The sequence below is a fragment of the Armigeres subalbatus genome, chromosome 3 (assembly GCF_024139115.2).
Source record: "Armigeres subalbatus isolate Guangzhou_Male chromosome 3, GZ_Asu_2, whole genome shotgun sequence".
NCBI classification, from domain to species: domain Eukaryota; kingdom Metazoa; phylum Arthropoda; class Insecta; order Diptera; family Culicidae; genus Armigeres; species Armigeres subalbatus.
The window spans coordinates 75,448,708-75,462,307 of record NC_085141.1 but is presented as its reverse complement, the minus strand read 5'-3'; the positions used below and the strand labels follow the sequence as shown (position 1 = coordinate 75,462,307).

The following is a 13,600-nucleotide window of genomic DNA, read 5'->3' as shown; positions in this document are numbered from 1 at the left end:
GGAACACTAACACAAGCCGAATAGCTCTCAGAATGCCTTTGATGTAGATTGGTAGGAGCTTCCATTAAAGAGCGGCGACTGGAAGATGCAGATGTATCACGCGGTGAATTGTTCAAAGACCCAACAAACATGCCTGACGTTGGAGTCCGGAAGCCCTCTTCCCCAGACTCATTCACAGGACCAGGACGGCTGGAGAACGATGACGGTGGAGGCTCGACTGCGATGATCGGGTAGAAGGCTTCCTTAATGCTATCGTCATTGTTGCGTCCCGGTATTAGTGGCGAGTAAGTAGATGGTTTACTTGGCGATTCAGTGCAAACTGAACGAGTATGATTCAGATCATATCGACTGGAAGGTTCCAATTTGTCAGGGGCAGAATTGTTCAAACGCGTAAAGTACTTGCCTGTCGTCGGAGTTCGGAAGCCCCATTCTCCGCTATCATACGCAGGACCAGGACGGCTGAAGATCGATGACGGCAACGGCTTGACTGGGATGATCGGATAAAGGGCTTCCTCAATACTGTCGGCATTTTTGCGTCCCGGTGTTAGTGAAGTAGAACTGGATGATTTACATGGCAGATGCAGATTATCGACGATTCTCGAAATAAGCTGTCGGCTAGAAGTCACCAAATTAACAGGGACAGAATTGCTCGAATGAGTAGAGTACTTGCCCGATGATGGATTTCGGAAACTCCATTCTCCGAACTCATGCGCAGGACCAGGACGGCTGGTGCTCGGTGATGACAAAGGCTCGACTGCGATGATCGGATATGGAGCTTCCTTAATACTTTTGGTATTTTTGCGTCCCGGTGTTCTTGAAAAGTTGAAGGAGGTTGATTTTGCAGGGAGACAGCTGATGATTGAAGACTGGATGGGCTCGAGTTGGCTGAAAGTTTTGAATTTGTCACAGGAAGCATTGTTCAGAAACGCGAAGTACTTGCCTATCGTTGGATTTCGGAAGTTCCGTTTCCGGATTCAATCACAGGACCAGGACGGCTGAAGATCGGTAACTGGAGAGACTCGACTGTGATGAACAGATGTGAGGCTTCCTTAATACATATGGCAGGTGTGCGTCCTGGTGTGCAATGATGAACGGCATGTGGTATAACAGAGTGCGAGAATTGCGTTGTTATCATTCCATCGTGATCGAGTTTGGAATGGGTCTGACTACATCCGGTGACATGGGTGAATTTTCGACGTTGGATGATTCCTCCGGCTTCCAAAAATTTTGGTTTTTTCTATTGTCAACGAATTCTCGGAACAATAGTCCTCTAGGCCACGTACTCGACGATAACGCTTTCTCCTTCAAATCCATGCTGACACCGACTCTGTGCGAAATAAAGGACATAGACTGAATATCTTTATTTTTGGCTACTAGGCGAACAACTTCCACATTTTCCGTAGCAAGACGGCACTGCGTTAAACGATGAATTTGTTCTGGAGTAACTTCACGCGCGATGCGTGATAAGTATACCCAGAATTTGTCCTCGGCACGAACTGGTACAGTTAAGCATCCAAAACTAGGAGAAAGCGAATCCCCTGTGGCGCGCATTAAGGCAGGTATGTCATTGTCTTTCCTGCCAAACAATCTGCGGCTTCCGATGGTACGCTGTAGTGCTCCAATGTGCCTCGAAGTCACGGGGGTAGCTGAAGAAGAATTCACGATTTTGGTAAAGTTGGAACGTATTTCTTGTTTCAGGTCGGTCATGATTTCCATTTTCAGCTGCTGAAGTAGCTTGGTATGAGTACTTAATTGCTTTTCAATACCAGCATTTTTGCGGTGTCGTACATCAGTCATGACAATAGTACATGACTTACACATCCAGAATATTTGATCATTCCGATCTATCTGATCAGCTAATTCCATCGAAACGCCACAGCATTTTGGATGAAAGACAGCTTTACAGAATCCACGGCAGTTGATTTTCTCGTCTTGAATGTCGTTGGCGCAAGAATGGCAAACAAGACTCATCTTCGAATTGGCTAGATAAGCACGCGATGTGATTGATGTCACAAACCAGCACGATGGTACGGTGGATCGGTGGTGAATAAAAACGCGCCGAGATGTAGACAACAATAAAAAAGTTCTTCTTAAACTTTGACAAGCTTCCAAAAAATGCTACCAGCTGTCGCTTCGAAGACACCAAAGCACGTATGGGATTATGTTTAGCAATATCGTTTTGTAGAACAGAGCACTTTCACGTATCACAAGAATGCAGACTCTATGTAGATCAGCAGAGTACACAAGTATCACTTGCACATAAACACCGATGAATTGGAATGCCAAATGCACAAATTGATAATAAAACAATCGAGATACGATGAGATTTAACTTATTTGTTAAGATAACGAAACAGATGCACATAAACAAATTAGCAGTGTTGCCATGATAGTTGATGCATCAATCTCGCCAAAAAAGCATTTTTCTCCTCCACTAATTGTTCACAATTTGGGGGAAGGGTCATTATGCCGAATGCCACTAGGCCGAACAGACCATTAGGCCGAAACCCATCTGGCCGAAAGTCATTTGGCCGAAAGGGTTGTTTGGTCGAAAGTCATTTGGCCGAATGGGTCGTTTGGCCGAAAGGGGTCGTTTGGCCGAACTGGTCGTTTGGCCGAATGGGTCACTTGGCCGAAAATGTTGTTTGGCCGAGTGGGTAATTTGGCCGAAACGGTCATTTGGCCGAAAGGGTCGTTTGGCCGAGATGGTCGTTTGGCTGAAAGGGTTATTTGGCCGAATAGGACATTTGGCTGAATAGGTCATTTAGCCGAATAGTTCATTTGAACAGTGAGAAATTAGCAATGAGAAGAGGGACGTCTTACTTCTCACTCTTCATTTTTCTCTCCTCACTATAAAAAGTGAGAAGCGCGAAATGAGTAGTGACACGTCTCACTACTCCCTTCGTACTACTCACTTTTTACAGTGAGAAGTGAGACGTCTTACTCCTCATTTATCACTTCTCGATGTAGAAAGTGAGTAGTGCGAAGTGGGTAGAGAAACGTCTCACTACCTACTTCGCGCTACTCACTTTTCACAGTGAGAAGTGAGAAATAAGAGAAGAGAAGTGAGAAGTGAGACGACTTACTTCTCTTTCTTTATTTTTCTCTTCTCACTGTAAAAAGTGAAAAGCGCGACGTGAGTAGTTAGACGACTCACTACTCACTTTGCGTTTCTCAGTGAGAAGTGATAAATGAGTAGTGAAAAGTGAGATGTCTCACTTCTCACTCCTCATTTATCACTTCTCGATGTAAAAAGTGAGAAGCACAAAGTGAGTAATGAGACGTTTCACTACTCATTTTTTTACAATGAGAAGTGAGAAATGAGGATTGAGAAGTGAGACGTCTGTGAAGTGGGTAGTGAGATGTTTCATTACTCATTTCGCGCCTCTCACTTTTTACAGTATGAAGAGATTAATTCAGCCAAATTACCCTTTCGGCTAAATGACCCATTCGACCAAACGACCCATTCGGCCAAATGACCCATTCGGCCAGACTACCCATTCGACCAAACGACCCATTCGGCCAAATGACCCATTCGGCCAGACTACCCATTCGGCCAAACGACCCATTCGGCCAAACGATTAATTCGGCCAAATGACCCATTCGGTCAAACGACCCTTTCGGCCAAACGACCCTTTCGGCCAAACGACCCTTTCGGCCAAATGATCCTTTCGGCCAAACAACCCTTTCGGCTAAATGACTTTCGGCCTAATGGTCTGTTCGGCCAAATGGTATATTCGGCCAAACAACTTTCGGCCTAGTGGCATTCGGCCAAATGGCTTTCGGCCGAATGGGTTTCGGCCAAATGACCCTTCCCCCACAATTTGAGCCCACCGCATTCAGGGTTGTGACTACGAAAAAAGTTAGTGATCTTTTGATGTTTTAAGTATGGTGCCATCTCTTCAACAAGAACGCTTTTCTTCTTATAGTTGTTCGTACCCTGTGTCGAAGCGCAATAGACTACCGGGAATAACTGTCAATACCCTATTTATGAACAGAATTTTTACATCTCGGCCAACGCTTGGGAAGGCAATAGGTGGATCGTAAACTATCTTAACTTAATTAATTGCAATTAATTATTCGGCAACTCGGCCGTACGAAAACCATTGTTTTGTTAAATATCTTGGCTGTGCATATGCATGCACAGCACATGATTCGAAATGGACAAATTGATATGAAATTTGCGAAAAAGAATCCACGTGTCTTGGAGGGACTCGAACCCTCAACCTCTAGATAGGCGTGATAACCCGTACACAACAAGACTACTTAAAGGTCACGTTTGTGGAAAAGCCATCAGAATCCGAGTACCAACCTCCTATCCGCGGTCTCTTTTTGCAAATTGAATATCTTTCGAATGCTTGATTTGTCCAATGTGCTTTACTGTTGTATATCCACAGGCAAGCGAGTGCACCTTTTTTATTACACTCTATGCCCCCAACAACAGGCTGGGCGGATTTATATAGAGTGCGAATCAATCACACACTGCTGTGCCAAAGGCTTGCTTGGCTAAAGCATTCGATGAGTGTGATTGTTTTTCTACGCTACGGTCGCATGTATTCAGACCGAAAGATATTCAATTTGCAAAGAAGAGCTAACCGCGGTGGATGTTGGTACTCGGATTCTGTTGACTTTTCCGCAAACGTGACCTTTAAGTGGTCTGTAGGGGTTTTCACGCCTATCTAGAGAGTTGGAGGTTGAGGGTTCGAGTCCCTCCATGATATGGGAATTCTTTTTCGCAAAATTTAATATCAATTTGTCCATTTCGAAACATGTGCTGTGCATATACACAGCCAAGGTATCTTGACTTAGTCAAACCCTTTCGAAATGGTTTCCATTATTAAAACGATGAAGTGTAAATTTGAAACCAACAAATAATTGAAATCTAATAAATTTCCCTCCATAACAACATAAGTTCGTACCATTGTAACATCAGCTCATACTGCTCCCGCATAAGACCTATTATCCAATATAATACCACCGGAGGAATGTTCCCACTAAATCGTTAGACGTCTCCCGATTCGATACATTTCACAACAGTCATCGCCGTCATCAACACCCCTACGGTTCACTGCCACGCCATGAAAACAATTTCCTCAATTCAGGATGGGAGCATAGCCGCTCTCTGCCGAACAGTCCTGCTGCAGGTTTTCCTTCCGAGGTGGGAGTGAGCAAATCTACCACAGCTGGTAAGCAGGGCTAACTTCGCCCTCGCGTCATTTCCGTGAGCATGAGAGCATGGGCATGGGCGCGCCTCAGGTGCGTTTCGGGTTTTCCACGAGAGAGCTTGCCTCCCCTTCGCAACGCATCCTTTTGGTACGGTGGCGTAAAATGAGCGAACCGGTTCAGTGGTGGTCGCTCGGATCCGGAGTGGCTCGTCGTCGTTGTCCGTCCGGATCCCGATTGGCCGCTTCGGTCGTGTTCCGCGGCGCAGTGTAAACCGATGGCCAGATGTCAGTAGTGTTTTGAATTCCGCCGAGGAAACAATGTAACCGGGACCGTGTAGACGACGTTCGAACGCGCGAGTGATTTTTTGTGTTCCTTTGGGATTCTGGCATCCTGCGGTTTGCCACCATCAGGCATGCATTACAACAACTGCGGGGAAAGGAAGGCGGGATACGTTTGTTCCGCGGTGCATTCTGCCGGAGGATCGCCAGCAACGGGTGGTCGTTAGAAGCGACGTGTCGAGCGATTGCGTGACTCGAGTGGAAAGTGTGACCTCCCCGGGGGAGGTAAGAGCTTACCGCGGTAAAAAAAATTAGAATGAATTCCAACCAGGGCAAAGGTATTTTCAGTACCGATTCACGCTGTTGCTGCATCTGATAGGGGGTGCATTGAGTCCAGAGCACACTGGTGGATTGGCAACGGAATTTGCCTGTGGCTGTATTTTTTCGACTCCGGAAAGGAATTTGCAACGATTGTACCGCGCGTCGGGAATTTACGTCGAGAACGGCGACTGCATTATCAAATATTTAGCTACGTTGCATTATTCGCGCTGCTGCTTGAATGCACAGGATCAGTTAATGGAAGCTTACGTTCGCCGATGAGATCCCCCGTGGGAAAAGTGCGTCATGTGATTGGGGATAACTAGAGTGGAAAAATTACATGTCCCTCGGATTTCGGGGAAGGAAAAAGGTGTCATTAATCATAAGCCTAGATTAAAATAAACACGACAGTTAACGGTCGTCGGGGTGCGTTGCCGGTTTGGGGGTGATTTTCGAGTGCAAATGAGTGTTCGATGGACGACGAGCGTTAGGATTACAACGACTTACATAATATTTTGGGTGAACCGAGTCGAATAAACCTGCTCAGCGGTGATAATTGGATGAAAAGTGTTTTGCTTTACACGACTTCGAACAAGAATTTCTGGGCAGTTCCAAGTGGAGCATATCGCAAGTGAGTGACGGCGAGGTAACGCGACTGGATGTGACGACGTGGAGTGAAATCCAGGAAATTACAAAAGCCATAATCCATTTCCGTTTAGTGGGCTTCGCCGAGGGGAAGGTGCGTTGTCGAAGCCTGATGGCATGTTTATGGGTTTAATGGAAACCAATCAGTGAAGTGAAACGACAATCACCGTGCCCGGTTGAGCCTAATCAGCACATGCCACGGTGAGTTCGGGTCGAGTTCGACCGATAAAAGTTGAGACCATAAATCAAACAGCCCAGATGACATACCGAATAACTCAACGGAATCCAACGGCAAATGCTACTGCTGGCTTGATGTCGTCATTTTGCAAGTGTTTACTGAACTGATCCGGTGAGTGATGGTGTTTATTTTTCACACGTCGTTTGATATGCAATAAAATATGAGAGTTGTTTTGGGTGGTTGGTCGTTAACACCTTTTTTTTTACCAGTCGCGTGAACCTCGAAGGTGTGTAATATCGAAGCAAATATTCTAATGGAATTTGGTTGTTTTGCAATAAAAATTTGGAATATACATTCGAAGCGTTCATAAGCGGACTTGGATTGGGTTCTCAATTTTTTTGCACTCAGAACACTGCTGCATAATTAACGATGTAACAATATGTGCCACGCAGGATTCGTCCAGTGAAATTTGAATCCCAACTCATTATTCTTGCTCTTGAAAAAAAATGAATGTAAATGGAGTGATGTGCGTCAGAAAAAAAGCTTTGTTGAGTTTCAGCTTGAATTCCAAGTATACAATACACTATACTTTACAGTCAGCATAACTGCGGAACTTTTCCTTTTGAGTAAATGTGTCCTTTCACCAATAAAATCGCTTTGTTGGATGATTTTGTTGTTCGCAAAAAGTCCAAAATAATAATCAATTATGTTTCGTAGGATCGGGTAACAAAATACGTGCCCACAAAATAATCTGGCAAAAAAATTGAGGTACACAAAAAAACTTATTATTCATTATATTTTTATCGTTACTAAAAATTGCACTTTACTCATATGGGATAATTTTTTTGTATTAAAGGACTAGGTCCCCAGGAATTCTTGAAATAGCTAGGGGAGAGCTGGTTGTGCCTTCTCGAACACTAAGTGAACGTAAAATCTGTACGTTTGCCCCAAAGATGAACTTTTTTAACAGAGAACGAGACTTACAAGTTCAACGAATTGATATGATGTCTGTGTGTGCGTGTTTGTATGTATGTGCGTGCGCAATACACGTACAAAATTATCACCGATTTTCATGCACTTGTCCCTACCCATTTTGTTCGCAACAAATTGCATTCAACTTGTTATGAATATAAATGAATATGTATTATGGAATATATTTATTTTATTTATTTTGTTATTTTTATATTTCTCGTACATTTTTTTTCATGTGTAGAACATGTGAAAGGCATCAATACCGATAGGTGGATTAATCAGGCGTTTTCTTATGTATATTAGTCCAATCATCACTGAAATCACAATGATATCGAAGAAGGAACATACAAATTCATAGCTATCGAAATAAACCATGAAGGGAATGAAAAAGTTGCGTGATCTGAATATTATCCACTTCCCCCGCAGTGTTAGATACCAGGGGTAAGTGTAAAATCTTTAAATTATTTGCTTTCATGGTACAAACCAAACCTACAAATTGATATGGTGTGGTGAAAACTGTAAAGTTTGTACAATTGAAATTTTTCGAGTCAATTTTTACACTTACCCCCTTTTTCCACTTCCCCCAGTGTACCGTAAAGCTTATTAAAAACCCGAAATTTTTTTTAAAAGACGTTTAGTAATGTATTTGTATTTGTTTTGCATGACTTTCTCTACAAAGTACACTGTGTTTTTTGACGTAAACTACGTCTAAGGGGAAGCCTCGGATACAGGGTGCCAAATGAAAATTTCCAAATTGGGGACCGTCACGAAATCATGTAAGATTTTAAAAGTTAATAGCGACTATATCTTTCGATAAATTTTCGAGATTTTATTATCAATAGTTTCGGAAACTTTCCACCAATTCGTTAATTGTTTATCATCGTAAAACTATTGAAAATTTTAGTTCTTTTACGTCTGGTAAAAGATTCAGAACTAACCAACTCCGTTCATGCATCCCCAACACGGACATCAGATTGCTGTAACGCACGCACCTTTTGGCCCACCGCTTCATTTTTCTTGTGCATAGTCGTATCTTGTCGTCGACGTGTCTTGTCTACCCGTCGACGGGTAGTTGTTGCAGAAAATTATTCACAAAGATGACGTATGTAGCAAATAAGCGGAAAATCATTAAGTGGCTGTTGTCGGTGACAGCAGAATTGTGTAAATGCAATTTTCTCCTTATTTTAACTCGCTGTCGACAAACCTGTTCTACTAAAAAATTTAAACAAATTATATTGAACGCAGAAGATGCTGATGACAACCGCACGATGATTTTAAGCAAAACCGCAAACGCGCGCGTGAGAGCAGCTTTTTGAATTGACTTGAGACGATGGCTGCACCGGTAGCGGTCCAACTAACATCTGTATGGTCGTCGGTGGTGATTGAGAAAAATGTTTGTTCGGAAAACAGTTTAAAATAGTTTTTGGTTGAAATTCGCTATTGTGTCATGTATTCAACCTAATGTTCATATGATATTACGATTCTCATTGCACTAAGAGGTTTTACGTAGTTTACGTCGAGCGGTCGTGTCTTCTACACAACCCTTCTGATTTTTTTTATTACAAATTTACAATATTACAAAAAAAACTGACATCACACTTAGTGGTGATGGTGCCTATCTCGTTCCTTAAAGACCAATGCAAACTCTAACTTAACCTCACTTATTTTGACAGTTCACAGAGCTTGTTTACAAGGTGTTAGAAGAAAAATCGATGAGGGGAAAATTAAAATTAATATTTTTAGTTTAAAATTCCTGTGATCCGATTATTTCTGTGATATTCTTTGCATTCAGCATGAAATCAATCGCAAAGGACATCTACGTGCGAATAAAATGACGAAAAAATTTTATCGGAAGCTTCCCTGGAGACTAAGTCCCGGTGCAATAGCTCTGTGAACTGTCAACTTACGTCATCATGCACTGGTCTATTAAATACAAACGAAGAAACCCAGCTTTGCCCGTGTGTTGAAAATGTCACAATAAACCATTTGCAGCACCGCACTCAATTTCCGTGCGTTTGTTTTGTTTTCCTCAACAGCTGACCCAAAATTGTATTCAAATGTTGTTTTTTTAATTTCCCCGGTAAATTTATCAACCTTTTGTATATACACACCTTGCGGATCCCAACACGAATCGATTAGAGAAAAAACTTGCAAATCTGGCAATCCGTTCGCGAGTTAAATCGCCAGCAAGGAAATAGTAATGGTGTAATGGTGTAATGGTAATGGTAATGGTAATGGTGTCCTCGAGGTAAACGGAAGAAGACACTAGAATGGAACGTATAGGCAAGCACATTGATGTCCATTATCGCCAGAAAATAGGGGGAGGGGGTTTGTTACCCGATACACCAACAAGAACTTTGGTAAGTCTGCAAGTTGTACTCCCGGAATTCATCAATGATCATCCGCAGGCTAAACATCTGATCCGTCGTTGATCGACCCTCACGAAAACCTGCCTGGTATTCGCTGACGAAGGACTCTTTTAGCGGTCTCAGTCTGTTAAACAGAATACGCGACAGAATTGTCTACGCCGAGTTCAGAAGGGTGATCCCTCTGTAATTGACACACTCTAGTCGACGGTCATTGCTTTCAAATGTTATGAAGAGAATGATGAAACAATTCAAAAAGGTTGGTGCCTTGGTTAAACGCAAGAAAGGAAAGATCACTTACTACCTGGTTTATTTCGGTTTTTTCTCTTTGAATCGAGAAAATGAGGGAATCGAAAACATTTCACAGAGGCAGAGCCGTAACGTGGCCTCCCGGCGCCCTTGGCGAAAGTTTATAAGGCGCCTCTTACTATCTTGCATATGTTTAAAACAAAGAGCGTGTTAAAATTGGGGAGATTTAAAATCAATTAATTGCGTGGTGTATTTTTTTTTTATGAATTCCTTAAGCTTATATAACCTTCATATGTTCGAATCTAGAGGTAGGAAGTTAGGATTACTAACCCTTATGCGGCCGACGGGGTACCCGTGTTCCTTTTTCAAATTCAAGTGGTGATATTTCAATGAATTTTAATAGCTGAAAGCTGAAACTCGGTGACATCTAAGAACTCCATAAAATGTTGCATCTGTGAGAAAATCACGTTGATACAGTAAGGAGGGACGTGGGGAGGGGCATCTGATTTTTTTTACCACGTGGATGGCCGACAGGGTACCCGTGTTCCCATAAATTGATATTTCCATAACTTTAACAATTTTCAACCGATTTAGATAATTTTGACAGTTTTGGAAACAGAAACTCATATACTTTTTGCCCATTGTCAATGTTTACAGCTTTTGTCCATGGTTATACAAGAAATCTTTGAAGTAAGGCTTAAGAGTCTACACACGTAACCGAAGGACTATCAACCAGTTTCAAATATATTACATGCTCATTGCGCTTCTTAGAATAGTCGGTGTCACAGTATATATTCTGGGTCTCCAAAAACCCCTGGAGTAAGGCCTAAGTCATCCTAAAAATCCCTGGAATAAGAACTTATGGTCTGCTAACGTAACCAAAGGTCTGTCGTGTAAAATCAAAAACGGTACATGCTCTTTACGGTGCTTAGCATATAATGCTTTCACAGTATATGTTCCGGGTCATCCAATGACCTTTTCTTAAAAAATTGATTCCAGGTAGTCTACGAACTCCATACAGTCAAGGTCTTCGGATCAATCTCCGTAATGGAGGCAGCTAACGAAGAATAAACAAGTTGCGTGACCCCTTCTTGGTATATGTTTGTATTCTAAGTAGTTCTTGTTGTTGTCGTGGGCTCCAGGTAGTCTACGAACTCCAGAGAGTCAAGATCTGTGGATCAACCTCAGTAACGGAGGCAGTTATTGAAGAATAAACAAGTTGTGTGACCTCTTCTTGGTATTTGTTTGTATTCCAAGTAATTCTTGTTGTTGTCATTGGTTCCAGGTAGTCTACAAACTCCATAAATTCAAGGTCGGTGGATCAATCTCCGTAATGGAGGCAGTAAATGAAGAATAAACAAGTTGTGTGACCCCTTCTTGATATATATCTGATTTTCATGTAGTTCTTGTTGTTGTCGTGAGTTCCAGGTAGTCTACAAACTCCATACAGTCAAGGTCTTTGGATCAATTTCCGTGATGGAGGCAGTTATCGAAGAATAAACAAGTTGCGTGACCCTTTCTTGGTATATGTGCGTATTCCAAGTAGTTCCTGTTGTTGTCGTGAGTTCCAGGTAGTCTACGAACTCCACACAGTCAAGGTCTTCGAATCATTCTCCGTAATGGAGGCAGTTATCGTAGAATAAACAAGTTGTGTGACCCCTTCTTGGCATATGTTTGTATTACAAGTAGTTCTTGTTGTTGTCGTGGGCTCTAGGTAGTCTACAAACTTCATAGATTCAAGGTCGGTGGATCAACCTCCGTAATGGAGGAAGTTATTGAAGAATAAACATGTTTGGTGCACCTTCTTGGCATATGTTTGTTTTTCATGTAGTTCTTGTTGTTGTCGTAAGTTCCAGGTAGTCTACGAACTCCATACAGTCAAGGTCTTCGGAACAATCTCCGTAATGGAGGCGTTTATCGAAGAATCAACAAGCTGCGTGACCCCTCCTTGGTATAGGTTTGTATTTCATATAGTTCTTGTTGTTGTCGTGAGTTCCAGGTAGTCTACAAACTCCATACAGTCAAGATCTTCGGATCAATCTGTGCAATGGAGGCAGTTATCGAAGAATAAACAAGTTGCGTGACCCCTTCGTGGAATATGTGTGTATTTCAAGTAGTTCTTGTTGTTGTCGTGGACTCCAGGTAGTCTACGAACTCCATAGAGTCAAGGTATGGGGATCGACCTCGGTAACGGAGGCAGTGTTTGAAGAATAAACAAGTTTTGTGAACCCTTTTTCATATATGTTTGTATTCCAAGTAGTTCTTGTTGTTGTCGTTGGCTCCAGGTAGTCTACGAACTCCATAGATTCAAGGTCGGTGGATCAACCTCCGTAATGGAGGCAGTTATTAAATAATAAACAAGTTGTGTGACCCCTTCTTGGAATATGTTTGTATTTCTTGTAGTTCTTGTTTTCGTCGTGAGTTCCAGGTAGTCTACGAACTCCATACAGTCAAGATCTTCGGATCTATCTCCGTAATGGAGGCAGTTATCGAAGAATAAACAAGTTGCGTGACCTTTTCTTGGTATATGTGTGTATTCCAAGTAGTTCTTGTTGTTGTCGAGGACTCCAGGTAGTCTACGATTTCCATAGAGCTAAGGTATGGGGTTCGACCTTGGTAACGGAGGCAGTTATTGAAGAATAAACAAGTTGTGTGACCCCTTCTTTGTATTTGTTTGTATTCTGAATAGTTCTTGTTGTCATTGGTTCCAGGTAGTCTACGAACTCCATAGAGTCAAGGTCTGTGGATCAATCTTCGTAATGGTGGCAGTTATTGAAGAATAAACAAGTTTTGTGACCCCTTCTTGGTATATGTTTGTATTTCAAGTAGTTCTTAGGTCGTGGGTTCCAGGTAGTCTACGAACTCCATACAGTCAAGATCTTCGGATCAATCTCCGTAATGGAGGCAGTTATCGAAGAATAAACAAGTAGCGTGACCCCTTCTTGGTATATGTTTGTATTCCAAGTAGTACTTGTTGTTGTCGTGGGCCCCAGGTAGTCTACGAGTTCCATAGAGTCAAGGTCGGTGGATCAACCTCAGAAACGGATACAGTTATTGAAGAACAACTGAGAGGAACGGAAGGTAGCGGGTTTCCTCCAATACCTTTTACGAACTTAATCTATCACATGTTGTGCATATGCATAATCCAGTTTCAGACATAGTAATTAATATACACTCCGGGTGGCTCAATACCCGGAACATGTGCAATTAACTTTGAATGTACTGATCTCGAAATTCGATGTCTCTTCGCTTATGTGGTCGGGTTGGGATCTGACGACCAACTGGCACAATCTCACACAACCATACTTCATCGAGCGGCCTTGGTGATGAAGCAAGTGTGTAGGAGCCAGATAATACTAAATACTCATCCTACTTGGTTGGCATTGTACAAAAACATATATGAGAGAGTTAGTTCTGAGAATGTATTGC

The 13,600-nt window shown here is 42.4% G+C and overlaps 1 protein-coding gene across 1 annotated transcript in view; it reads left to right on the top strand.

Moving 5' to 3' along the window:
* Positions 1–5,494: 5,494 nt before the first annotated feature.
* Positions 5,495–13,600, top strand: part of LOC134227305 (contactin-4) — a 1,204,188-nt gene continuing 1,196,082 nt past the window's right edge. The window contains exon 1 of the mRNA XM_062708688.1: positions 5,495–6,755. The gene's annotated coding sequence lies outside the window, so the exon portion shown is untranslated. The remainder of the gene's footprint in view (positions 6,756–13,600) is intronic.